Source organism: Hyla sarda, chromosome 1 (genome assembly GCF_029499605.1).
Source record: "Hyla sarda isolate aHylSar1 chromosome 1, aHylSar1.hap1, whole genome shotgun sequence".
NCBI classification, from domain to species: Eukaryota; Metazoa; Chordata; class Amphibia; order Anura; family Hylidae; genus Hyla; species Hyla sarda.
The window spans coordinates 503,898,346-503,924,243 of NC_079189.1; the positions used below are offsets into that span (position 1 = coordinate 503,898,346).

The 25,898-nt window shown below is 42.9% G+C and overlaps 1 protein-coding gene and 1 non-coding gene across 5 annotated transcripts in view; both read left to right on the top strand.

The window, feature by feature from the left end:
* EFNA5 (ephrin A5) overlaps positions 1–25,898 on the top strand; it is a 427,405-nt gene that overhangs the window by 140,596 nt on the left and 260,911 nt on the right. The gene's annotated exons all lie outside the window — the stretch shown is intronic.
* LOC130345322 (U6 spliceosomal RNA) lies at positions 2,137–2,239 on the top strand. The gene has a single exon (XR_008884057.1). It is a non-coding gene; the product is annotated as a U6 spliceosomal RNA (small nuclear RNA).

Here is a 25,898-nt window from a genome sequence, read left to right on the forward strand (position 1 = left end):
AAGTAATAACCCTCCTGGTAGAACCTTTGATCAGCCTATTACAAAAGCAAATATCTGACAGCTAGTTTTTGCTTGAAGTGCTTTTGCCCGTTGTTATTCAGAGTCAGTCGTGTCAATGGAATTGGCCATCTTCTGGTCTGATCCATGAGCTCATACTCTACTTACCAGCCCTCTGGGAGCCAATGAAGCCATCACGTCATGTGCACATTCATTCCTTTAAAAGTGAGATATTTGCTAATATGTTATTTCTTGATGGATGATGATTTACTTGTATCCATTCACTAGAGAACTACTTTGCATCATTTTTTTCCCGTGTCTATAAGAATCCCTACACCAGCTTAGTGTTCTCCCCAGGGAGACCACATTACCCCCTTTTTTATAGGCGTTGCCTGATTTAGAAAAAAAAATGATTCTTGGTCTCTCTGAAGGACATATTAAGAGTTTAAACTACATAGACATTAGAAAATCCCCCGTTGGTTCTAAAGTGTCCATCTCCCTCAGTTTCAAAGTAAAGTCTAAGTCAAATACAGTGAAGGAGTTTTAGCATGCATGGGATAGGGATAAGGCTATCGTTTATATAAGATAGGGCCAGGGACTAATCATAGTATTTAGAATGTTGTGCAGACTGGTTCTTATCTGCTATGATTCTATAAGGGCTATATTCACTATAGGGGGTATTTATGAAGCATTTTACCCTGGTTTTCTTGTGTAAAATTAAGACAATTTTACACAAGAAAACCAGGGTAAAATGGAACACGTCACTGGATTTACCCTGAAATGACAGCTAATCAATGGGCTCATGTAGAAGGAAAAGCTGTGATCATTTTTATTTTTTAGTGATTTTAAAATGTAACTGAAATTTTTGCATCAGAATTAAAAATGTCACTTATGGATAAGGTTTGTATAAAACCTGAGCTCACTGAATATGTTTACCTATGTGATCCTGTCTTTCGCTCCATTATAAAAGATGGCAGATTTTATGTAATACGATTTGAGTAGCAAGAACGGTCTTAATCTGATTATTGATCTAGGCACTGAGCAGATCTTGGCAAATTATGAGCAATGGCCTTTTTCCTGACACTAATGGGACATTTTTTATCCTATGTTTATAATGGAGCAATGTTTCCATTGACGCTCATTAGTGTTATCCAATTATTTACATTAATCTTCCCCTATGATATATATTAAATTTATAGGTTTATAGTGATGAAACAATGTGCTTTCGGCTGCTTCCTATTAAAGAGAATGCGTAATTAAATAAAATCATAAAATAAAGATGGTCATCATGGATGATGGGTGTCATAAACCAGCCTGTTGGATGGCCCTGACATATATCATCGAAATGAAATGCAACAGTAGACACTCATAGCCTTCATGTGTCACCGTTATTACTGTTTCTCCCTGTAGAACTATCAACCGCCTCCACAGATACAGCATTAGGTGGCCTAGATCAATATTAATAAGAATACAGCCTATAGAAGGCCCAGGCACCAGGGGCAAATACTGACTGGAGTAATAAGGTTACATTCGATAATGTTACCCATATAATAGAATTAATAAATCACGGTGATGTGTGCTTTGTAGTGTACCATATTATTTACATACTGTAATAGTGAATGTCTTCATATTTTATAACACAATATGCAGATATTTTACTATAACTAATGCTATAGATTTATCACATTAGCATTTTTATACTTTTTCTTTCATACTATAGAATAAACAAATGTATTAAAGGACATAAGTCAGAAATCAGGATCGGCATTTCCATAGGTTCAAAGTCTATAGTTTTTTTTTTCAGCACAACCCACAGATGCTTGGTTGGAGGACATTGGAGGCCAAGTAAACAACGGGAACTCTTTGATGTTTTCCTCAAACCACTCCCAAGGTTTCCCAGCAGAACATTGCTAAGAGCCACAGCCTGCGGCGGTTTACCTTCTTCCTGTAGTTCATCCCCCCCCCCCCCCAGGCAATGTACACACCATGATATAAAAGAAAACATGATTCATCAGACCAGGCTAGCTTCTTCTATTGCTCCATTATTCAATTCTGATGATGCTCACATTCATATCATAGACATTTTTGGCCATGCTAATCTCTGTATTGTTCCAGTTTTAGTACATGTGTTGCCGAAACAAGCTTTGGCAGCACATATCTTAAAATTGGAATGATACAGAGAAGATAAGCATGGCCCCAGCGCAAGGAAGACACACAAATTCGTGAAGTGCTCCACATTTTTGGCTAAGATAACAGTCAACAGGTACACTCTGTCTGGTCTATGGCTATATAGTTCAATACATAGAGATACACTGTGTTTTGACACTTTTAGTTTTCAGTAACTCTTCAGGGGGATAAGACCACATATATTCGCCCTTCCTTGGACCATTTTTAATAAGTAACCACTGCTCACTAGGGACAACCCATACATCTATTTTGGAAATTTTGAAATTTTCTGATCCAGTCATCTATCTTGGACCAATTTGGATCTGGTCCTTATCCTACCCATTTTTCCTGTTCCAACACATGAACTTCTAGACCTGACCACTTGCTTCCTAATTTATCTGACCGTGTACCTGTTACTAATTTCACATGGTTTTGTGTATGTTTTTAGGTATAAAGGGTCCATTGACCAACATCACATGGTTAAACTCTATAGTATGTTTTCACAATGAACAGATTAAAGGGGTACTCCGGTGGAAAACTATTTTTATCAAGACAACTGGTTCCAGAAAGTTAAACAGATTTGTAAATTACTTCTATTAAAAAAAAATCTTAAGCCTATCAGCTGTTGTGTACTACAGAGGAAGGTGTATAGTTCTTTTCTGTCTGACCCCAGTGCTCTCTGCTGACACTTCTGTCCATGTCAGGAACTGTCTGGAGCAGGAGATATTTGCTATGGTGATTTGCTCCTACTATAGACAGTTCCTAACATGGACAGAGGTGTCAGCAGAGAGCACTATGGTCAGACAGAAAAGAACAACTCAACTTCCTCTGTAGTATACAGCAGCTCATAAGTACTGGAAGGATTACAATTTTCATAGAAGTCATTTAAAAATCTGTTGATATGAAAAAAAAAATTCCACCGGAGTACCCCCTTTAAGTTCCATAATGATTCTTATTGACCAGCTGTCAGAAGCCTTTTTTTTTTTAGAATCCACCACTGGTCATATGTGTAAGGCTGGGTTCACACTCTACGGTTTGTAATTACGGTTCCCGTATACGGCTGGGAGGAGGGGTGGGCAGGGCTTAATCGCGGCGCCCGCACTCAGCCGTATTCGGAAACCGTATTTAATGCATGTCTATGAGCGGCTGAGGGCGGGCGCCGCAATTAAGCCCCGCCCACCCCTCCTCCCAGCCGTATACGGGAACCGTAATTACAAACCAAAGTGTGAACCCAGCCTAAAGCAGTATATTGGAAGCAGAAAGAAGTGGAGAGGACTGGGAACTGAAAACTATCATAATGGCAGTGTCGGGGATCAAGGCAGGGTTATTTTATTTTTATTTAAAAAAAAATAAAAAAAATAAAAAAAGCTTTCCCCAGGAAAACCAATTTAATTGCATTTATCTAGAAACAGTTAAAATGTTCAACATTTATTCCAAATTAAATGTCCTTGAGAATCTTTCCATTTACTCCAGTCTTGAAACACATGGCACCTGTATTTCACATTAAATGTTAGTTTATTGTAACCATTACCAGGGAATTATAATCAAAATGAGATGGTTTCACACCGAAAAAGATTTCTTGTTGTTAACGTACGTTTCATCTGATCTTAATGCTGACATATTGACTCAAGCATATTACTTGTGTAGATGATCTAGCCCAAGGCTGTTTGATATGCAGATTTTCTTTTCTTATTCCTTTTTTTAGTAGTGTGCATGGAGGAGAGAGGAGGGAGGGATGAGACAAACACGGAGCCAGTTCAGCTGTATTATAATGTGTCTGTCAATTTGAAATAATTACACTGAAATCACTGAGCTGAGGATTTATTATTTTTTTAATAGAACTCATCACAGAAACACTGATGCCTGCCTCTTGAATCAGACAAATAATATCTCCCTGGCCTTCCAGTCCCGTCTCAGCCGATTTGTCAAAGATGGCACAAGTGGTCATAAGCTACAAAGCCAAGAGTGATTGCTCGTAGTGATCAACAACCAGCACTTAAGTGCGGGGACAAAAAAAAAAAATAGAAAATCTGCAATAAAGACCATGTAGGTATTCCCCAGGGGAGATGAGTGCTGATTCACTGGACCTTTTGCTGTTTTTCTTCCTTTTTCCCTCCTCTCTGAAACATGGTCCTGCTGAGCAAAGATTTATTACTGAATTGCTATAAAGACTGTCATTTCAAAGAGGCATGTCTGGAAACGTGTACTCAGAAAAAAAGGAAAATGTGATTTCTAATATTGCAGATGATATTAACTTAGTCGGCACGGTCGGTTGCAATTATGAAAAGCCGTGGCCCTGAAATGGAATTCTTGAGCAGATTTCTTTTTCCCACCATTCCAAGAGTGGGCTTTATGAAAAATCGACTAGAAGTCCTTGTTACGAGGATTCTCACAATAGCACAGCCACAATAGAAGAAGATTCATAATGTAACTACTAGAGATGTCGGAGTGCAAAAGATTGTCATTGTCCCGAAGCATGCGTCGCCCTGAGCCGCTCATGTCAATAATAGACTCTTCTCAGCCTAGGTGTAGATATTTACTTTTGCAGCGGTTGTTAACAACCTGGATTATTGCACCAATGACAAATCTTTTTCAGGTCTAGGAAGAACATCGGAGGCTTTGTGATAAGGTCTTGGGAAGTTCATTTGCATTGGTCCGCCGGGAGACCTAAATGCTGCAAATTAATCAAATTTCAGGTTAGAATAGAAATTTCACCTACTTAGGAGGCTGTGAAAGGCGCTCTGAAAGAGACTATCTTAAGTGTATGAAAAATAGGAGTTTATGAGGCCGGGGAATTGTGCAGCTTGACTGGACCTGCATGCTGCCATTGATGAAGAAGCTTGCCTGTTTTTTCTTCTTTGCTCTGTAAGGTTCTTTCATTGAGTCATGCTAGGGAGGTTGTAAATGAGCTCCTCACTGAGACAAGGTTGAAGGTCAAAGTGTAGTGCCAGCTGCCCAGCCTGCCATAGAACAATGATGCATCCTTTTACATTGAAGAAAGGAACATTCCAGGATAATGTTGTATTGGGCTCCCGCTAATCTTTTTTTAAGTTAATGTCACAATTCGTTCTGAGCAGGATTTTTATGGTATCTCCAGAAATTAACCTTGTTACTCCTATTTCCCTTTAATATGCTCCTCGGTTTACTTATTTCCTGTTTGCTTGTGAAAGGCATCTTTACTAGAAGTCAGCATCCTGTGATTTGTCATCTTAAATTATCTTCTCTTCTCCCTTGCAGTGATTTAGTGTTTGTGACACTGAGTGGCTATGCAGACGTTCTCCTCTGCTGTTATTTTTTGCTATACAGTAGAGTACTTAGAATGAAAAACACTACCAAAAGAGAGATACAGGGGAAATCATAGACAATGATGGTGTCACATGACGGAATTGTGATAGGTGTCCCTGCACCTTCTACATTAATAATGTCATTTTTGCAATACATACATATATATATATATATATATATATATATATATATATATATATATATATAGATTAGTTAGGAGTAGCCGTATTAGTCCAGTGATGCAAAAAGCAAAATCATCGGTAGTTGCCTGCATATTTTGTGAGATAGAACCTGTGTTTTCTCCTTGTGAGCTCAGAAATGCTTATGACTTGATAAAGGGAGGAATCCCGAAAGCTTGTCTCTACAAAATCTTGTTAGTCCAATAAAAAAGGTATTACAAGATACTGCAACTACCGATGATTTTGCTTTTTATATATATATATATATATATATATATATATATATATATGCATATAATTTAAGCCACTACTTCTCTAGTATGATGAGGCAAAATGTGTCTCAGTCTGTAGTGTAGTTGTCATGTAACACTGATGTTCAAAGTGTAAAACTGATGAGAAACACGTTCCAAGTTCTCCCATGATTTAAATATCATATGTAAATGTTTGTTCCCAATGGTAGCTACAGACTATTGACTGACCAAATGTATTCCATAATTTTGGATTTGGTCGGTTATAAATAAGTGTATTTTACCGAATTTGGCCGATCATTTGCTGTTTTGTGCATGCTCACTGTTTTTTTTTCTTCAAATACCACCGTTGATATGCCAGCTTAGTCTGCCATGTTCCTTATGGGATTATTCACAAAAACAATCTAAAGGGCAACTGGATGGCTCAACATAGGGAGATTAGTTTGTGGGCACCATTGGTGTTCACTAAAATATTTAAAGGGGTACTCTGCCCCTAGACATCTTATCCCCATCTAAAGCATAGGCGATAAGATGTCTGATCAAGGGGGTCCCGCGACTCCCGTGATCTCTCTGCAGCACCCAGCGTTCATTTGGAATGCTGGTTGCGGGTGGCTGGGGCCGTGACGCCCCTTGTGACGTAACACCACACACCCTCAATGCAAGTCTATGGGAGGGGGCGTGGTGTTGAGGGGGTGTGGTGTGATGTCACAAGGGGCGTGGTCATGTCGTCACAACCCTGCGATGTCCACTGCAAGCATTCGGAACAAAATCTGATGTTTGATGCCTTAGGAAGCTGCTTTAAGAGGCTGTCTGAGGGGAAAACTCTCTTTTTGTAGAAAGGCCTCTGGTTGCTGCAAAAATTTAAATAATCCATTCATGTCCTGCCCTGATCCCTTACTGATGCTGTCTGAACAGACAACACATCATCCTCAGTCCTTTCCACTTTTTCCTGTTTCTGGTGAGATATCTATTCTGTGTGAACTAGCTGCTAAACCAATCACTGTCTAAGACAGTTCACTGCTACAGGGTCGGCCTGTCATCAGAAACAGGAAGGAGAAGATCGGGAACTGGGTACCGTTAAAACAGCAGCAGCAGGGGACCAGGGCAAGTGAATATGGTGAATTTTTTTTTGGAAGCATCCAGGGCGATTTCTTTCAAACAATAAAAAGTCACATTTTCAACCAAAACTTAAGCCAAACTTTGCTCTTGTCATATAAACTTCTTCATGGGAATATATAATGTGTATGCACTTATTGAACATCAGAATTGCTTCTTTCTTAACTTTTCTTCATGGTAACCAGATGTTGAATGTTGCTTGTAGAAAAAATTTGGATAGAAGAGACACCCTCATATACTACACATAACTCATACAATAAAGTTGCTGCCATGATGCCCTTTTACTTTATTTATTGTATAAAATATACAACTACATTTAAAAGAAACATAAACCTACTATTACATTGTAATATAGTTTCATGACTGCCAAATTTCTGATAGAGTACAAGGTAATCTGATGTTGGCATTCAGTGTTGCCACCACATGAAACATTATGCTACATGGTACAGTAGATCCCATAAATGTTATATTATTTTAACTAAGCAATGATATGGCATTTACTTCTTCCACCAATGCACTCATAGTACACAGAGGAATGTTGTTCTCTTTGTATAGTAGCTCCTATATACACTGTTTATGTTAATAATTTCTGGAACAACAAAGTAAAAAGCCTTCTGGGTGTAATCTGCTTTTATCAGAATTCAAACCACAAATAGTTCTATTCAATATGGGGACGGCCTACCACATCAAAACCCCACACAGTCCCATGCTGAATACTAATTTAGAGACCTACAAGTAAACCAAGGCATGGACACGGGGGAAGGAAAGGTTGCAGAAATTACTAGAACTTTAATTATAACTTACTAAACCGTGTAATTTTTGCATGTTGATCTTTCAAGCCCATTTTAAATGCCAGTGTTTGATGATGAAAGAGACGTTGTATCTACGTTTTAAGTATGTCCGTTCAAGCTGAAAAAAATAAAAATATTCCTCTCAAGGCAAGGAAAGAGTTAAATGGAACTGTATTCATACCTTGTTTTAGGTGATTCAGAGCTTGTTGAGAATTCTGATACTGAGTAGGGATTGTAGAATGCAAATGGCATTAATACATTTAAGTGGACCACAAAAAGTAATTCTACTTTACTTATGCCATGTCACCATGTCACCTTTGTATGTTGCCTCCTGACAAAATGGATTTTTTCTGCTCAACCCTTTTGTTTTTGGGGAGATAAGTAGCTACCAGAGCTTTCTGGCAGCGACTTATCTCCACTTTTCCCATTCACAACACATAAACCTCTGGCCAAACCAACATATTGAAGGAATATGGGCACCTTTAGACCTTTTATCCCACCTTTTATCCCATTCTGTAACAGCCCCTTTTGACATTTGGGCTGACATTGGTTAACTTAAATGTCACCAGCTATCCCTTTGGAGATCTAAGGTAAAAAATGCCTAATTTAGCTAGCATATTAGATGGATGTCAACTAAACTGATGTCGGCCTACAGCTATCTCTTCTAATCACTCCATACATGTGCATGCTCAGCTCAACACAGTGTGCATGTGTATCAGCGGGGAAGAGTAAGCTGCTGACAATGGCTTATCTCTGTGAGAACAATGGGGTCAGGCAGTTGAAATCCAGCTGCCTGATCTATATTTCCCTTAAAGGGGTACTTCGGCGCCAAGACAGCTTATCCCCTAGGATAGGGGATAAGATGCCTGATTGCAGGGCTCACGCCGCTCGGAGCCACCGTGATCTTGCACCCCATTACAATCAGTCCCCGAATGTTTGCTTCGGGTCTGATTACTGGCGATCACGGGGGCGGAGCATTGTGACGTCACGCTCCGCCCCCTCAATGCAAGCCCTCCCATAGGCTTGCATTGAGGGCGCAGAGCGTGATGTAACACAGGGGCAGAGCCGTGACATCACAATGCTCCGGCCCCGTGATCGCCAGTAATCAGACCCGAAATTTTTACCGTGAATATCGGCACTTTGCGATTTTGAGAATATTTAGAATATCGTGATATATATTCGTCATGTCAAACATTACTTTTTTTTCTCTCCAATATATGTGAATATGCAAACAGCTGTCATGCCCCCTCCCATAGGCTTGCATTGAGGGGGCGGAGCGTGATGTCACATGGGGGCGGGGGCGTGACATCACAATGCTCCGGCCCTGGTGATCCCCAGTAATCAGACCCGGAGCGAACATGCTCTGGGTACTGATTGTAACGGGGTGCAGCGTGCAAGATCATGGGGGTTCCCAGCAGCGGGACCACCGCGATCAGGCATCTTATCCCCTTTCCTTTGGATAGGGGATAAGATGTCTTAGCACCGGAGTACCCCTTTAACATCGGAGAGTTGTGATGCCCCCATACCCAATAGATATTTAGCTGCTCCAATATGTGCATGGCCAGCTTAAAATGAGCTTTTTTGGCAAATAATAAAAATATATTACCATCCACAAATAATATTGCAAACAAATAAAAGATTAGATTAGTTTTCTCAATAAGTCCTACCCAGAAACATGCAGCTTAGTGGCATATCTAGCTCTATATACTGCCGTCTTTAAATGTTATACCTTGAAATATTTAGTAGGACAACATTTTATTTCAGAAGCTGTTTTATTCTAAGGGAGTAATACGTTAATGTGTCATATATATGTGGCTTGATGAATAATCCTCTTAGAGCAACAAATACAGCAGATGAGAGATAGGTATTGCTAGTGATAAATGACTATCACTTCTGATGGATACAAACCATATGAACAATCTCTAAAGAAAACACATCAGCGTGAAACCACATTTTAAAGAAACAAAAAAAAAATTCTGATGGAACAATATGGTTTATATAAACCATATTGTTAAAAGCCTTTGCTTGGTCTAAATATTTGGTAACAGGAGTGATAATGGTCTAATGTGCACCCGTTATCTGAGATATTTCTGCAAACATATGTAGTTTAAAATAATTGAATAGCAAATTGTTTCAGTTTATATAGTTTTAATTATAAAGTTGTTTAAACAAAATGCAATATATTAAAATTGTCCCCACCCCCTACATAATATTGATAATTTTAGATTGGTATTTTAACATCAATATTGCTTCAATCCAGTATGCATCATGATGGCAGAAATAGAGGGAGATACATATATATCAATGCAGTTGCCAATTTAAAGAGGACGCCCTGACTGCAATGCAATTTTTACTCCTTTTTTCCCAGATAGACTGAATAGTCTGATAGGGGCGGGAACTTTTTTTGCAAAATTGGGTGTGAATGCTAGGCTCAAGAGGCTATGATTAGAAGGCTAAGGGGACGTGAATCATGTTCAGGGGGTATTTGATTATTGAAGTGTACTAGTCAGAAATATAAAAAAAAAAAAAACTCCTGTCTTATCAATCACCATATGTAGCTCATGTCTGAGAGGTTTTAATAAATGTTTGCCATTTTTTTTCCTGTAATGACCTTTTGTACTGCTTACTAGTGTTCTGTTCACTGGTGAGGAAGGGGATGTACCCTCCAGCAAGCGTGACATTTGCCTGGGTCTCTGTACCCTTCTTGTCCTGATACTCCCACCCGTACTTCCTGTATTTTGTCTTGGACCAAGACAAGCAGTGTAGTGCTGGAAGGACAAGCCAGGATTCTGACCCAAACAAGGACACCTAGTGGTAGAAACGATAATGATCATTTAATAACAAATATTTATTCTTTATAAATAGCGTTCGTTACAAATTACAATTTTTTTTTAACTCAGCCTCATGATCCCACTCCCTGGAGCCTAGAATTAACACCCTATTTTACAATAAAGTTTCCATCCATCTGACTATTTAGTAAAAAAGTATACTAAATACCCTTTAACTCAGGGCACCCCGAGACAAGAGTAGGATTTAAAAACAAAAAAACAAATCCTCAACCTTTTTAGACTGATCTGATCCTGTGACATCAAAAATGGTGGAGAGCCATCTACTGATGACTTCAATGAGAAGCCTAGTCCGAACTCAACGTAACTAGATCATGACTGTGTGATGATCCAAGCATCTAGTGACACTGCATATGCTTAAAGGGGTACTCCCCCCCCTAGACATCTTATCCCCTATCCAAAGGACAGGGGATAAGATGTCTGATTGTGGGGTACTGCTGCTGGGGACCCACGTGATCTCCCTGCTGCACCTGGCATTTGTTTAGAGCGTTTAGGCTTGTGACGTCACTATGTGTGGTTATCCTCCATGTAATGAGCTAGTAAACATAAAGAGAAGCCATGTAATATTCCTATATATACATATATATATTTTCATGGACACAGAGGTATATTGTGGTTCACTGAAATAAAGGGCTTGGACTGAGCTTCTTTGTCTAATGCAGTTACTTGGCATGCATTCCTTACATAACTTCCTTATATATAATTCACATTCTAGCTTTGTTGTTCATCTTTTAATATAATACAATGGCTCTTGATTTTACACCCGTATTGTTTTTACTAGTGCCAAAACCACACACATATTTCTGTGAAAAGCCAAGTATTGCGTTACATTTCCTCTACAGCAACAATTAGTTCCAGTATGGACTCTCTTTGTGGCTTTCTCTTGTAATCACGGCGAGATGTCCTAGGCCTCACAAATGACAAGAACAGCTCCACTTTAGTAACCTCGGGGCTAGTTTTTTTTATCCCATAGGTCAAATGTGGCAAACAGTAAAAGAAAAGAAAATAGTAAAAGAGGATGTCTGTGTTTTTCTTTCGCCTTTTCAATCCTACAAGGCCGAGCCAATCGCCTTCAATAATTCTAATTGCTGTTACTTCACCCTTTTACACAGACGTATGTCTCTCATTTCCTTCTGTCTCTTCCCCAGTTGTAACTAGATAACTCAGAAGCTTGGTTGGGAATTTAGTGGAAAAATTCCCTTTGGAAATATATGCAGTTTTTTTTTTTTAGCTTCATTACAACATGTCGGAATAGATTAGCGCTAACTTGTTTAACATATGACTGAAATGTAATTACATAGACTTATATTTGGACTTCCAAAATGTCTCTCGTCTTTGTAGCAATAAAGCGTCTCTCCAGGAGGCCTTACGACACCGGCTTTGATATCAGGACATCTTTAGTAGCCGATATTATATACTGAAACAAAACTGTCAGTTTTTTTTTCTATCTAGTCAATTTTCTTTTCACTTTATATCGCTGCACAGCTCTCCTCGGTGGAGCTAGGCAATAAACCATGCCCAATTTTCATTAGATCTAATTGTCTCATGATGAATTCCAAGTAGAGAGCAAACTGGAACATTCTTTTTGGCATTTAATATGTTCTTGTATTTAAAAATCTCTTTCATCAGCTTTCCTAGCAAATTGTCCACAAAGCCTTGTAAAGTGGCACAGTATTTCCTCTCTCACAGTTCTGGAGAGCTTTTGACTTGTGTTTTTTAAGGATCAATGTCCTGCTCCATCTTTATAGATGCGGCTATTAATAAAATGAAAAACTACTACATAGATGGAAGGAAAGCTGGAATTTTCCAGTTCACCCAGTGCATCTTCTCTACTGGCAGGACTTTCTTCCACTCTTTTTACTACGGTCTAAAACCTATTTATAGAAACTTTAACAGGGCCCTTCAGGGTATTCTACATGGGATATATGGGGCTCACGACTGACCTCTTGTTTATTCATCTGAAAAAAATTAAGAAGGCAAATATTGGGCAAAATGGACAACAGCCTGATGGCCATTGTTGTCATTCTTGTAGTTCATTTCACTTTATTGATCCATTTTTAGGATCAAAGGCAAAAACACACTTAGTTTTTGATGCTGTATCTGCAATGAATTCTGCATCAAAAACGACACTGTGTCACTTTAGAAAACTCTGCCCCCATTGACTTCATTGGGAAATGGGGAATCATGTGAAAAAGAATTGAATGTCCGTTCCTTTTCATGTGGTTATGCTCTGAAGCTCCCATTAAAGGGGAACTCCGGTGGAGAACAATTTTTTCAAATCAACTTGTGCCAGAAAGTTATACCGATTTGTAAATTACTTCTATTGAAAAATCTTAATTCTTCAGTACTTATCAGCTGCTGTATGCTTCACTGTCACGATGCCGGCTGGCAGGTAGTGGATCCTCTGTGCCAGAGAGGGATTGGCGTGGACCGTGCTAGTGGACCGGTTCTAAGCCACTACTGGTTTTCACCAGAGCCCGCCGCAAAGCGGGATGGTCTTGCTGCGGCGGTAGTGACCAGGTCGTATCCACTAGCAACGGCTCACCTCTCTGGCTGCTGAAGATAGGCGCGGTACAAGGGAGTAGGCAAAAGCAAGGTCGGACGTAGCAGAAGGTCGGGGCAGGCAGCAAGGATCGTAGTCAGGGGCAACGGCAGAAGGTCTGGAAACACAGGCAAGGAACACACAAGGAACGCTTTCACTGGCACTAAGGCAACAAGATCCGGCAAGGGAGTGCAGGGGAAGTGAGGTGATATAGGGAAGTGCACAGGTGAACACACTAATTGGAACCACTGCGCCAATCAGCGGCGCAGTGGCCCTTTAAATCGCAGAGACCCGGCGCGCGCGCGCCCTAGGGAGCGGGGCCGCGCGCGCCGGGACAGAACAGACGGAGAGCGAGTCAGGTAGGGGAGCCGGGGTGCGCATCGCGAGCGGGCGCTACCCGCATCGCGAATCGCATCCCGGCTGGCAGCGGAATCGCAGCGCCCCGGGTCAGAGGACGTGACCGGAGCGCTGCCGCGGGGAGAGTGAAGCGAGCGCTCCGGGGAGGAGCGGGGACCCGGAGCGCTCGGCGTAACAGTACCCCCCCCCTTGGGTCTCCCCCTCTTCTTAGAGCCTGAGAACCTGAGGAGCAGACTTTTGTCTAGGATGTTGTCCTCAGGTTCCCAGGATCTCTCTTCAGGACCACAACCCTCCCAGTCCACTAAAAAAAAATTTTTCCCTCTGACCTTTTTGGCAGCTAAAATTTCTTTGACCGAGAAGATGTCCGAGGAGCCGGAAACAGGAGTGGGAGGAACAGATTTGGGAGAAAAACGGTTGAGGATGAGTGGTTTGAGAAGAGAGACGTGAAAGGCATTAGGGATACGAAGAGAGGGAGGAAGAAGAAGTTTATAAGAGACAGGATTAATTTGACACAAAATTTTGAAAGGACCAAGATAGCGTGGTCCCAACTTGTAGCTAGGGACACGGAAGCGGACATATTTAGCGGAGAGCCATACCTTGTCTCCAGGGGAAAAAACGGGGGGAGCTCTTCTTTTCTTATCCGCGAACTTCTTCATGCGTGAAGAAGCCTGTAAGAGAGAATTTTGGGTCTCTCTCCATATGATGGAAAGGTCACGAGAAATTTCATCCACAGCGGGCAGACCAGAGGGCAAGGGAGTAGGGAGGGGGGGAAGAGGGTGACGGCCGTACACCACGAAAAATGGGGATTTGGAGGAAGACTCAGAGACCCTGAAGTTATACGAGAATTCGGCCCATGGGAGGAGATCTGCCCAGTCATCCTGGCGGGAGGAAACAAAATGTCGCAAATAATCACCCAAGATCTGGTTAATCCTTTCTACTTGTCCATTGGACTGGGGATGATATGCAGAAGAAAAATTTAATTTAATCTTGAGTTGTTTACAGAGAGCCCTCCAGAATTTAGACACGAATTGGACGCCTCTATCCGACGCCTCTACGCCTCAATCTGCCTCTACGCCTCAATCTGCGTAGGCAACCCGTGAAGACGAAAAATGTGTACAAAAAATTGTTTAGCCAACTGAGGCGCGGAAGGAAGACCAGGAAGAGGGATGAAATGTGCCATTTTGGAGAATCGATCAACGACCACCCAAATAACAGTGTTGCCACGGGAAGGGGGTAAATCAGTAATAAAATCCATACCAATCAGAGACCAAGGCTGTTCGGGGACAGGCAGAGGATGAAGAAAACCAGCGGGCTTCTGGCGAGGAGTCTTATCCCGGGCACAGATAGTGCAGGCTCGCACAAAGTCCACAACATCCGTCTCCAAAGTCGGCCACCAATAGAAGCGGGAGATGAGTTGCACAGATTTCTTGATACCCGCATGACCTGCGAGATGGGAGGAGTGACCCCATTTGAGGATTCCGAGGCGTTGGCGAGGAGAAACAAAGGTCTTTCCTGGAGGAGTTTGCCTGATGGAGGCAGGAGAAGTGGAGATCAGGCAGTCAGGTGGAATGATGTGTTGCGGAGAGAGTTCAACTTCTGAGGCATCCGAGGAACGAGAGAGAGCATCGGCCCTAATGTTCTTATCGGCAGGACGAAAGTGAATCTCAAAATTAAATCGGGCAAAGAACAGAGACCACCGGGCCTGGCGAGGATTCAGCCGTTGGGCAGACTGGAGGTAGGAGAGGTTCTTGTGGTCGGTGTAGATAATCACAGGAGAACTTGATCCCTCCAGCAGATGCCTCCATTCCTCAAGTGCTAATTTAATGGCTAGAAGCTCTCGATCCCTGATGGAGTAGTTCCTCTCCACTGGAGAGAAGGTCCTAGAGAAAAAACCACAAGTGACAGCATGCCCGGAAGAATTTTTTTGTAGAAGAACAGCTCCAGCTCCCACTGAGGAGGCATCAACCTCCAATAGGAAGGGTTTGGAAGGGTCAGGTCTGGAGAGGACGGGAGCCGAAGAAAAGGCAGACTTGAGTCGTTTAAAGGCGTCTTCTGCTTGAGGAGGCCAGGACTTGGGATCAGCATTTTTTTTGGTTAAAGCCACGATAGGAGCCACAATGGTAGAAAAATGTGGAATAAATTGCCTGTAATAATTGGCGAACCCCAAAAAGCGTTGGATAGCACGGAGTCCGGAGGGGCGTGGCCAATCTAAGACGGCAGAGAGTTTGTCTGGATCCATCTGTAGTCCCTGGCCAGAGACCAAGTATCCTAGGAAAGGAAGAGATTGGCATTCAAACAGACATTTCTCAATTTTGGCATAGAGTTGGTTGTCACGAAGTCTCTGAAGAACCATACGGACATGCTGGCGGTGTTCTTCTAGATTGGCAGAAAAAATTAGGATATCGTCCAGATATACAACAACACAGGAGTATAACAGATCACGAAAAATTTCATTGACAAAGTCTTGGAAGACGGCAGGGGCGTTGCACAGTCCAAAGGGCATGACCAGATACTCAAAGTGTCCATCTCTGGTGTTAAATGCCGTTTTCCACTCGTCCCCCTCTCTGATGCGGATGAGGTTATAGGCGCCTCTTAAGTCCAATTTAGTGAAGATGTGGGCACCTTGGAGGCGATCAAAGAGTTCAGAGATGAGGGGTAAGGGGTAGCGGTTCTTAACCGTGATTTTATTAAGACCGCGGTAGTCAATGCAAGGACGTAGGGAGCCATCTTTTTTGGACACAAAGAAAAATCCGGCTCCGGCAGGAGAGGAGGATTTACGGATAAAGCCCTTTTTTAGATTCTCCTGGACGTATTCGGACATGGCAAGAGTCTCTGGGGCAGAGAGAGGATAAATTCTGCCCCGGGGTGGAGTAGTGCCCGGGAGGAGGTCGATAGGGCAATCATAAGGCCTGTGAGGAGGTAGAGTCTCAGCTTGTTTTTTGCAGAAAACATCCGCGAAGTCCATATAGGCCTTAGGGAGACCGGTTACTGGAGGAACCACAGAGTTACGGCAAGGGTTACTGGGAACCGGTTTTAGACAGTTCTTGGAACAAGAGGACCCCCAACTCTTGATCTCCCCAGTGGACCAATCCAGGGTAGGGGAATGAAGTTGAAGCCAGGGAAGTCCAAGGAGAATTTCCGAGGTGCAATTGGGGAGGACCAAAAGTTCAATCCTCTCATGATGAGATCCAATGCTCATAAGAAGGGGCTCCGTGCGGAAACGTATGGTACAGTCCAATCTTTCATTATTTACACAATTGATGTAGAGGGGTCTGGCGAGACTGGTCACCGGGATGTTGAACCTGTTGACGAGAGAGGCCAATATAAAATTTCCTGCAGATCCAGAGTCCAAGAAGGCCACTGTAGAGAAGGAGAAGGCAGAGGCAGACATCCGCACAGGCACAGTAAGACGTGGAGAAGCAGAGTAGACATCAAGGACTGTCTCACCTTTGTGCGGAGTCAGCGTACGTTTTTCCAGGCGGGGAGGACGGATAGGACAATCTCTCAGGAAGTGTTCGGTACTAGCACAGTACAGGCAGAGGTTCTCCATACGGCGTCGTGTCCTCTCTTGAGGTGTCAGGCGAGACCGGTCGACCTGCATAGCCTCCACGGCGGGAGGCACAGGAACAGATTGCAGGGGACCAGAGGAGAGAGGAGCCGAGGAGAAGAAACGCCTCGTGCGAACAGAGTCCATATCTTGGCGGAGTTCCTGACGCCTTTCGGAAAAACGCATGTCAATGCGAGTGGCTAGGTGAATAAGTTCATGTAGATTAGCAGGAATTTCTCGTGCGGCCAGAACATCTTTAATGTTGCTGGATAGGCCTTTTTTGAAGGTCGCGCAGAGGGCCTCATTATTCCAGGACAATTCTGAAGCAAGAGTACGGAATTGTACGGCATACTCGCCAACGGAAGAATTACCCTGGACCAGGTTCAACAGGGCAGTCTCAGCAGAAGAGGCTCGGGCAGGTTCCTCAAAGACACTTCGGATTTCCGAGAAGAAGGAGTGTACAGAGGCAGTGACGGGGTCATTGCGGTCCCAGAGCGGTGTGGCCCATGACAGGGCTTTTCCGGACAGAAGGCTGACTACGAAAGCCACCTTAGACCTTTCAGTGGGAAACAGGTCCGACATCATCTCCAGATGCAGGGAACATTGGGAAAGAAAGCCACGGCAAAACTTAGAGTCCCCATCAAATTTATCCGGCAAGGATAAGCGTATCCCAGGAGCGGCCACTCGCTGCGGAGGAGGTGCAGGAGCTGGCGGAGGAGATGACTGCTGAAGCTGTGGTAGTAACTGTTGTAGCATAACGGTCAGTTGAGACAGCTGTTGGCCTTGTTGCGCTATCTGTTGTGACTGCTGGGCGACCACCGTGGTGAGGTCAGCGACAACTGGCAGAGGAACTTCAGCGGGATCCATGGCCGGATCTACTGTCACGATGCCGGCTGGCAGGTAGTGGATCCTCTGTGCCAGAGAGGGATTGGCGTGGACCGTGCTAGTGGACCGGTTCTAAGCCACTACTGGTTTTCACCAGAGCCCGCCGCAAAGCGGGATGGTCTTGCTGCGGCGGTAGTGACCAGGTCGTATCCACTAGCAACGGCTCACCTCTCTGGCTGCTGAAGATAGGCGCGGTACAAGGGAGTAGGCAGAAGCAAGGTCGGACGTAGCAGAAGGTCGGGGCAGGCAGCAAGGATCGTAGTCAGGGGCAACGGCAGAAGGTCTGGAAACACAGGCAAGGAACACACAAGGAACGCTTTCACTGGCACTAAGGCAACAAGATCCGGCAAGGGAGTGCAGGGGAAGTGAGGTGATATAGGGAAGTGCACAGGTGAACACACTAATTGGAACCACTGCGCCAATCAGCGGCGCAGTGGCCCTTTAAATCGCAGAGACCCGGCGCGCGCGCGCCCTAGGGAGCGGGGCCGCGCGCGCCGGGACAGAACAGACGGAGAGCGAGTCAGGTAGGGGAGCCGGGGTGCGCATCGCGAGCGGGCGCTACCCGCATCGCGAATCGCATCCCGGCTGGCAGCGGAATCGCAGCGCCCCGGGTCAGAGGACGTGACCGGAGTGCTGCCGCGGGGAGAGTGAAGCGAGCGCTCCGGGGAGGAGCGGGGACCCGGAGCGCTCGGCGTAACATTCACATGAAGTTCTTTTCTTTTTGAATTTCTTTTCTGTCTGACCACAGTGCTCTCTGCTGACACCTCTGTCCATGTCAGGAACTGTCCAGAGTAGGAGCAAATCCCCATAGCAAATCTCTCTTGCTCTGGACAGTTCCTGAGAGAGCACTTTGGTCAGACTAGAAACAACTACACAACTTCCTCTGTAGTATACAGCAGCTGATAAGTACTTGATGCCAATAGACAAAATACGTTTTTCAATCAGCTCATTATCTAGTGAATTATCCCAAGTCCACGGATATCCCACAGGTGCAGTGGTCAAAATTAGACCAAGATTCAACGTTTAAAAGCATACAAATGTAGTGGTCTCAAGTAAAGACAGTGTAGCTTGATGCGTTTTGAGGTGTAACCATTAGCCAATAGGCTTATAGGAACTTCACCACGGTGAAGGTAGTGCCCATGTGAATGTATCCTTACAATGTAAACTGAGAAAAGGAGTATACTCCAACTTAGGGTGTGGCATATTTGACTGTATAGGCATACAGTGGCCTATGTCACCCATAGACATCCAGTGTAAAAAATATATATACTACACAGTATACATTTTTCTATTATATAACATTCAGTGGAATAGCAAAGTCTACTACACTGTACTATAGTTTATTGTCTGCTAAAGTGTGTTATTAACAGATAGATCTCATTAATCTTTTATGTTTTTATAAACATATATCTTTATTGACACTTTTCACGCGGTAAAACATGCAATGTGTGACCACACCAGCTTGGTAAAGAAAATGATAGTACCAAGTAACCTCTGAAGTATCTGGGGTAATGTTAACTTTAAACATAAGTTACACCACTACGTATTCTCCATGCAGATCAAAACCTTTATTTTTTTTATTTTTTTTTTATATCTAACCCCCCCCCTCCCCCCCCCCCCTAAAAGGACAGACCATTTTATCTTTTGTTTGAATTTCCAAGAATTTTGACTCCTTCAAAGATAAAGGAGACTATAAGGTCACATGTGGATTTATGTACGGCTCTATGCTGACTTATGAATATGTGCTATGATGTCATCCATCTGACGGTTTTAACTTTGCAGCCTCAAACTGTTGAAATACCAGGTCAGCACCATTCTAAGATCTTAAAAGGCCTTGGACCACCCGCTAGAAAAAAATATATACCTCTTGTTGACATTTAAGAGACTCTAACCAGCATATATTTCAGGACAGAGAGGGAGACATGACATTAACACTTATATACTGTGTGTTTGCCTTTGCCTCGGTCATGTATTTTATTTTATTTTTTTGGATTTGTTTTCTTGTCACTTTAACTTTTTACTTACTTTTTGTCTTTCCCGAAATGGTTTCTTAAAAATATTGATCCCACAGTCAGTTCTCCCAAGAATTCAAACACTATAAACACTATTGAACTCATCTTTAAAGAAAGTTGGCGGCCCTATTCAGCCCGAGATTATGTGCCAGGCAGTGGTGGCATTACTGATCATTACTTTGCCAGCCATATGGGTGCATTCAGCAGCATGGTGGCTCAGTGCATAACACTTATATAGTATTGGGTTCCTGGGCTCAAATCTAACAAGGCAATATATACAAGGAGTTTGGTGTGTACCCCATTTTTTTGTGGGGTTCTTCCATATTATACAAATTTCCCCCTACAATCTCTATACAACAGAGCAAAATATGTTAGTGCTATATAAATAATAATTGGATGAGTCTATTTTGGTTTAATCTGTGATTTTGGTGAATAATAGGTAAAGCTAGCTTCACACCTGCATCAGAGGCAGTCGGAAATTACTCTCATGGGTACTTCCCGAGAGAATTCTGTTTTGTCATTTAATCCCAGTTAGTTCCTAAAACTTTGTAACTGGAGTAAAAACTAATGTTTAGGGATATTTACCTGAAATGGTGGTGTGAGCGAGCTTCTTTGCATATTGCCTCTTCCCAGAGTGCTAATGGACTTTGACACCCCGCACACCAGTAATGGTGTCTCATAACTCTTTCTTCAACAGCAGACAGAGCAACTCCACTGCATGCCAGACACCAACGGAGCCCGACAGACTCCACTCATGTTAAAGGGGTTTGTTGGTTTTCCCATACAGTGTCTGTTTGTTGCACCTGATTTGCTCGGCCAAAAACTGCATGCTACGTTTTTTTGTTGTTTTTTTCCGATGTGGACCCAGCCCAGAAATCAATTTTCCCATTGTGGTTCTACAGACTGATGAATCTTAAAATCTATTTGCTAATCTCTATTTAGCCCATATTTTATTCATATTTACCTACTGTCCTATTCAGACTCGGTATTCCCCGGCTTCCTACTGGTAGGCATCCGCGTAAGCACTAGTGACCCTTTAAAGGTCTCTTATACCCAGTCCATTAAGTGAGTTACATCTGATCATAAGAGCACGCCGACATTGATAGATGATACGGCCGGGTTGGTCGGGCAGATGAGGGGTTAAATCCGATTGCCACCTCAGTGCACAGCTCTCCTTAAAGATTATTATTTTGCCATGCCTCGCCTTTTGTCTCCCATTCTCCACTTCGGTTTGTTTATTCTGTATTGCTAGATTACACAGTGAATTTCTCATGCATGACAGCACACATATTTTTTTTTTTTATCTGTTTTGAAGAAAGAAGCCTTCTACGTGATAGAAATCGGTTCACAGGAATATTGACCTCTCATAAATAGCGGATGATTAGGAAATGCTTGGGCAGCAGACTCTATAATTAAAACAGAATAGATTAAAAAATAAAAAAATATATATAATTGACCGGAATAAAATAGGAACGTTGGATGCGGAGCGGTCTACCTTGTGTGGACAGCTCAATGGGGGGGGGCTAAATATATTCTAGGAAGATATCTTGTAGGACTTCCCCGGGAAGTGCAAATGACTTGTGCAATATGTAGACGTATATTGATCTGGTGGTCTTTGTCTTCCCGGCGGGAATATTGCAAAAAACCTTTTATGCTAATGCTACATTCCTGTGGTCGGCAGGGCCGGCATATACGCTGAGGCTCTAGAAAAGCTTCCGTCTATCTTTTGGGAATATTTATGGTCGCCTATACACTGTACATTACTTTTTTTTCTTTTTCTCCCACTATTAGTGCCGTCCTTACAGGGGATAGCAGAAATGTATACTTAGCGCTGAATTCGGCGGCAGCTGAGCCGTACAGAAAGCTGGGGATTTTCACAGTTGTGGAATAATTATCTCCAGTTCAGTGCCTTTAGCAGCTGAAAGTAAAACCATCTATTACTTAACCCCTTTACTGCCTCTGGGTATTCCCTTCATGGGTTCAAGCATCAAAGCCTCTAAGACGGAGATCAACGAGTCTGATGAGGTACTTGTTTAGCTTTAATTTATGACTGTCCTCCAAGAACTTGCACAAAACGATTGCATTTACTGAGGAAACTCCCCTAGACTATAGGAGGTGTAGTGCTAGCAGTGTCATTGGTGGCATATGTAACTTCTTAGGGTAGTGTTTCCCCAGCAGGGTGCCTCCAGCTGTTGCAAAACTACAACTTACAGCATGTCCGGACAGCCGGGCATGCTTGGAGATGTAGTTTTGCAACAGCTGGAGGCACCCTGCTTGGGAAACACTGTCTTAGAGTTGGTTACTACTCCCATTTGTCTTATACTATAAACGGAAGTAGCGGAACACAGAGGGATTGTCCACACAGAGGGATTTCCGAGCAGAATCTGGCGGAAATTTTGTTGCAGCAGAGTCTTACTGTTTTCAATGGGATTCTGCTGCACCGCGCACACGACAGAATTTCCGTGGCAGAACCGTTTGCCCCAAAGATTCTGCCATGAGCGCGGTGCAGCAGAATTTCGATTTCAGCCTCCGCAGAAAGAATTGACATGTCACTTTTTTTACAGAGCATTTCTGAGCGGTCCTAGCGCCAGCATGTTCTGCCGGTGCATGCTGTCTGCAAAATGTCTAAATGTCGAAAATTTTCCTACCGGACATTCCGCCGCCTTAGGGTACATCACACAGGGCTGTTATGCTGTGGATTTGTGACCTGTGTAGATTTTGGTATGAATTATGTCAAAGTTGTAGAAGAAAAAAAAAATAGGATAGTTATCAAAACCTGTGCAGAGGAAAAGTTGAGCTGTTACCCATAGCAACCAATCTGATCGCTTCTTTCATTTTCAAAAAGGCCTCTGAAAAATTAAAAACAATCTGACTGGTTGCTATGGGCAACAGCACCACTCTTCCTCTGCACAGGTTTTGATACATCTTCCCCAATGTTTTTGAAATTGGCAGTTGCAGATTTTTCTTTGTCGTTTTTATTACATTTCAGGATTTTTTTTTTTACTATTCTAAACCCATGCTGTAACATCTTTTTCATAAAACCATAAAATAAAGACTTTTCTGGGACATGTTTTCAGCCATATTTTTAGGCTCTGGCAGAAGCTGTAGCTCCACAAAAAAAAGGTTTTCTTAGTTAAAGTTTACCCGTTAGATCCAACAATTATTTTTTTTTAAATATATCACTCAGTACGTAATCCTGACCATGTACATCTAATTTGTATGTGTCTAGCACCTTTATTTATTTTTTTATTACACTTAATTTAGCTCACTAGTCTGAATTCCTCTCAAAGGGAGGGGGCGTGGCCTCACTGGGCAGGTCTCCGCCCCCTCCCTCAGTATGCTGTCTGCTCACATCTCCCCTAGCATTAGCAAAACTACAACTCCCAGCTTGTCCTCACTGACAGTAGCGGGACACAAGCTAACAGTGGAAGGATTTTTCCTGCAGCAGTGAGCCCTGCACTCACAGCTGTCAATCAAGGAAGTGTGTCCATGACATAGGTGATGATGCATGGACACAGCAGGACTAGTAGGTGTCCAAGCAGGCAGGGGGGACAGTTGTTTGACTGGCTTTTTCATTATGAAATACTGAACATTTTCTAATGAAAGCAACTGCAAAACCTATTGGTTTTGCATGCTTTACAACATATCAAAAGTTTTTGTATCTGACAGTGCCCATTTAATCTAGCAGACCAATAATGGGCGATGTTTACTTACATGCAGTGCGCCAAAACATTGCAGGGGGAGATTTATCAAGACCTGTGTAGGGGAAGAGTGGTGCAGTTGCACATGTCAACCAATCAGATCGCTTCTTTCATTTTTCACAGGTCCCTTTAAAAATGAAAGGAGCAATCTGATTGGTTGCCATGGGCAACTTCACCACTCTTCCTCTGCAGAGTTTTTGATAAATCTCCCACTGCAGATGTAAATGTTCCCCAAGGTCTTTATGACCTTGATTCATGATATTGGACATTAGAGGAGGCTCACTTAGCTCAGTATCCCCCTCTATGAGCAAGAATGTGGAGATGCGCTGTATAAGAGACTACCATTCTAGCAGGTCTGAACCCCCTTTGTATTACAAGGATGGTCACGCCATGCAACACTGCATCACCCTTGTAGCAGCCACCGCAGGAAAAATGTCTGGCTGGTGTTGTTAAAATCTATGGTTGCCAGGAGCAGGACTGGGACAACCAGCTGATCACCGCTTCATATTCTACTGAAACAATGTTAACCAGATGTTGGTGAGAACCTTGAGGCAAAGCTCCTCATATGTACGGATGTAAGTCCCTGTCTACTCTGCGAAATAGAAAAAAAAATTATTTAACATATAAATAAAGTACCGAGAAATGTGAAACAAACCCTTCTAACACGAACAATGTTTTATTCTTATGTTAAATACCAGTGCTCCGTTGCACTTTTACATGCTGCAGACCTCAGCTTCAGCTGACATTTTTATTATTTTCTTATACGTTTTGGTAACGTCCTTAGAAAATGAATTGATATTGTGTTGAGGTTTTTACTATTTCCTCTGTTTCCTGAAGTACACCAAGTCTAAAACTTTATAGATTCCCACATTGTACTTTCTTTCCAGTAAACCTTTCCAACTGTTTTACCTCGACGTCCTTTTAAGTCTATTACAGTACCAAAAATGTGATTTGATTTTGCCTGGAAAATAGTCAGGAATTTGAGTCTAAGCTCTTCTTTACCTACTTAACCTTGTCTGAAAGTGGATGCCCTGGAGACTGGGAAGATATTGGCCAGTGTGAGATGGTTTATACGTTTTCTATATGCCACTTGATTCTAAGCTGACATTTATCCCTGTGTGAATTATGTTGTATTACCATTACTCCTGTCACTTTGCAGATCTAGGCCCCCGACCTTGATTATGAGCTATATTATAGGAACAGCTGGAGGAGGCTTTACGCTATCACAATTATAAATCAAAGAAAATACAAGGAGAACCCAGAACATATATTTTATAGTAAAGAAGAAAAAAAAATACTGTACCCCATCCATAACGGCAGTGCTGATCAATTTCCACTTCAGAAGTCCTGCGTGCTTGAGATGCAAATAGTTTCGCACAGTATAAATTCAACGTAGACCCAATAATGCCAAGCATATTTTCCACTTGTTATGCTATAAATATGTAAATGGTTTCGCTCTGCTCATCTCTACAGAATAGAACTCAGGTCAGGTCATAGCATTGGTTTTGTAACAATGCCTGCTTATGCTGAATGTGCATCGGCCATTTTTCTAATGTGATTTTTGATAGAAGCCAATGCTTCTTTGTATGTGGCATGCATATGTAGAGAGCCGGAGGCTTGCATTTTGTTACATGCAGATTGGAACATGAAACAAGAACTTGGGTTCATAAAATGGGCTCACGCTCGCTGCCCATTATTTACATTGAAATAAAGTACAAAAACATAAAAAGACAGAAAAGTAATGTATAAAAAATATCGACCGTATTTTTTTGCCGTATAAGATTCACTTTTTCTTCCCCAAAACTGGGGGGGGGAAGTTGGTGCGTCTTATACGGCGAATACACACACCTATCGCGGCGGTCCCTGCGGCCATCAACGGCCGGGACTGATCGCGGTGATGCCCTGTATTAACCCTTCAGATGTGGCGATTAAAGCTGACTGTCGCGTCTGAAGGGAAAGTGACACTAACCCGGCTGTTCAGTCGGGCTGTTCGGGACCGCCATGGTGACATCGCGGCGTCCCAAACTGCTTACAGGACACCGGGAGGGAACTTACGTGCCTCCTCGGTGTCTGCTCCATGCTGGGGTCCCCTTCATGGCCGGCGCTCTCCTTCGTCGTCATCACGTCGTCGCGCACGGCGTCCCGTCATCCCGTCAGGAGCGGCGTGCGTAGCGACGTGATGGCGGCGACGGAGAGCGTGGATCCCGGGGTAGAAGACGTCTGGAG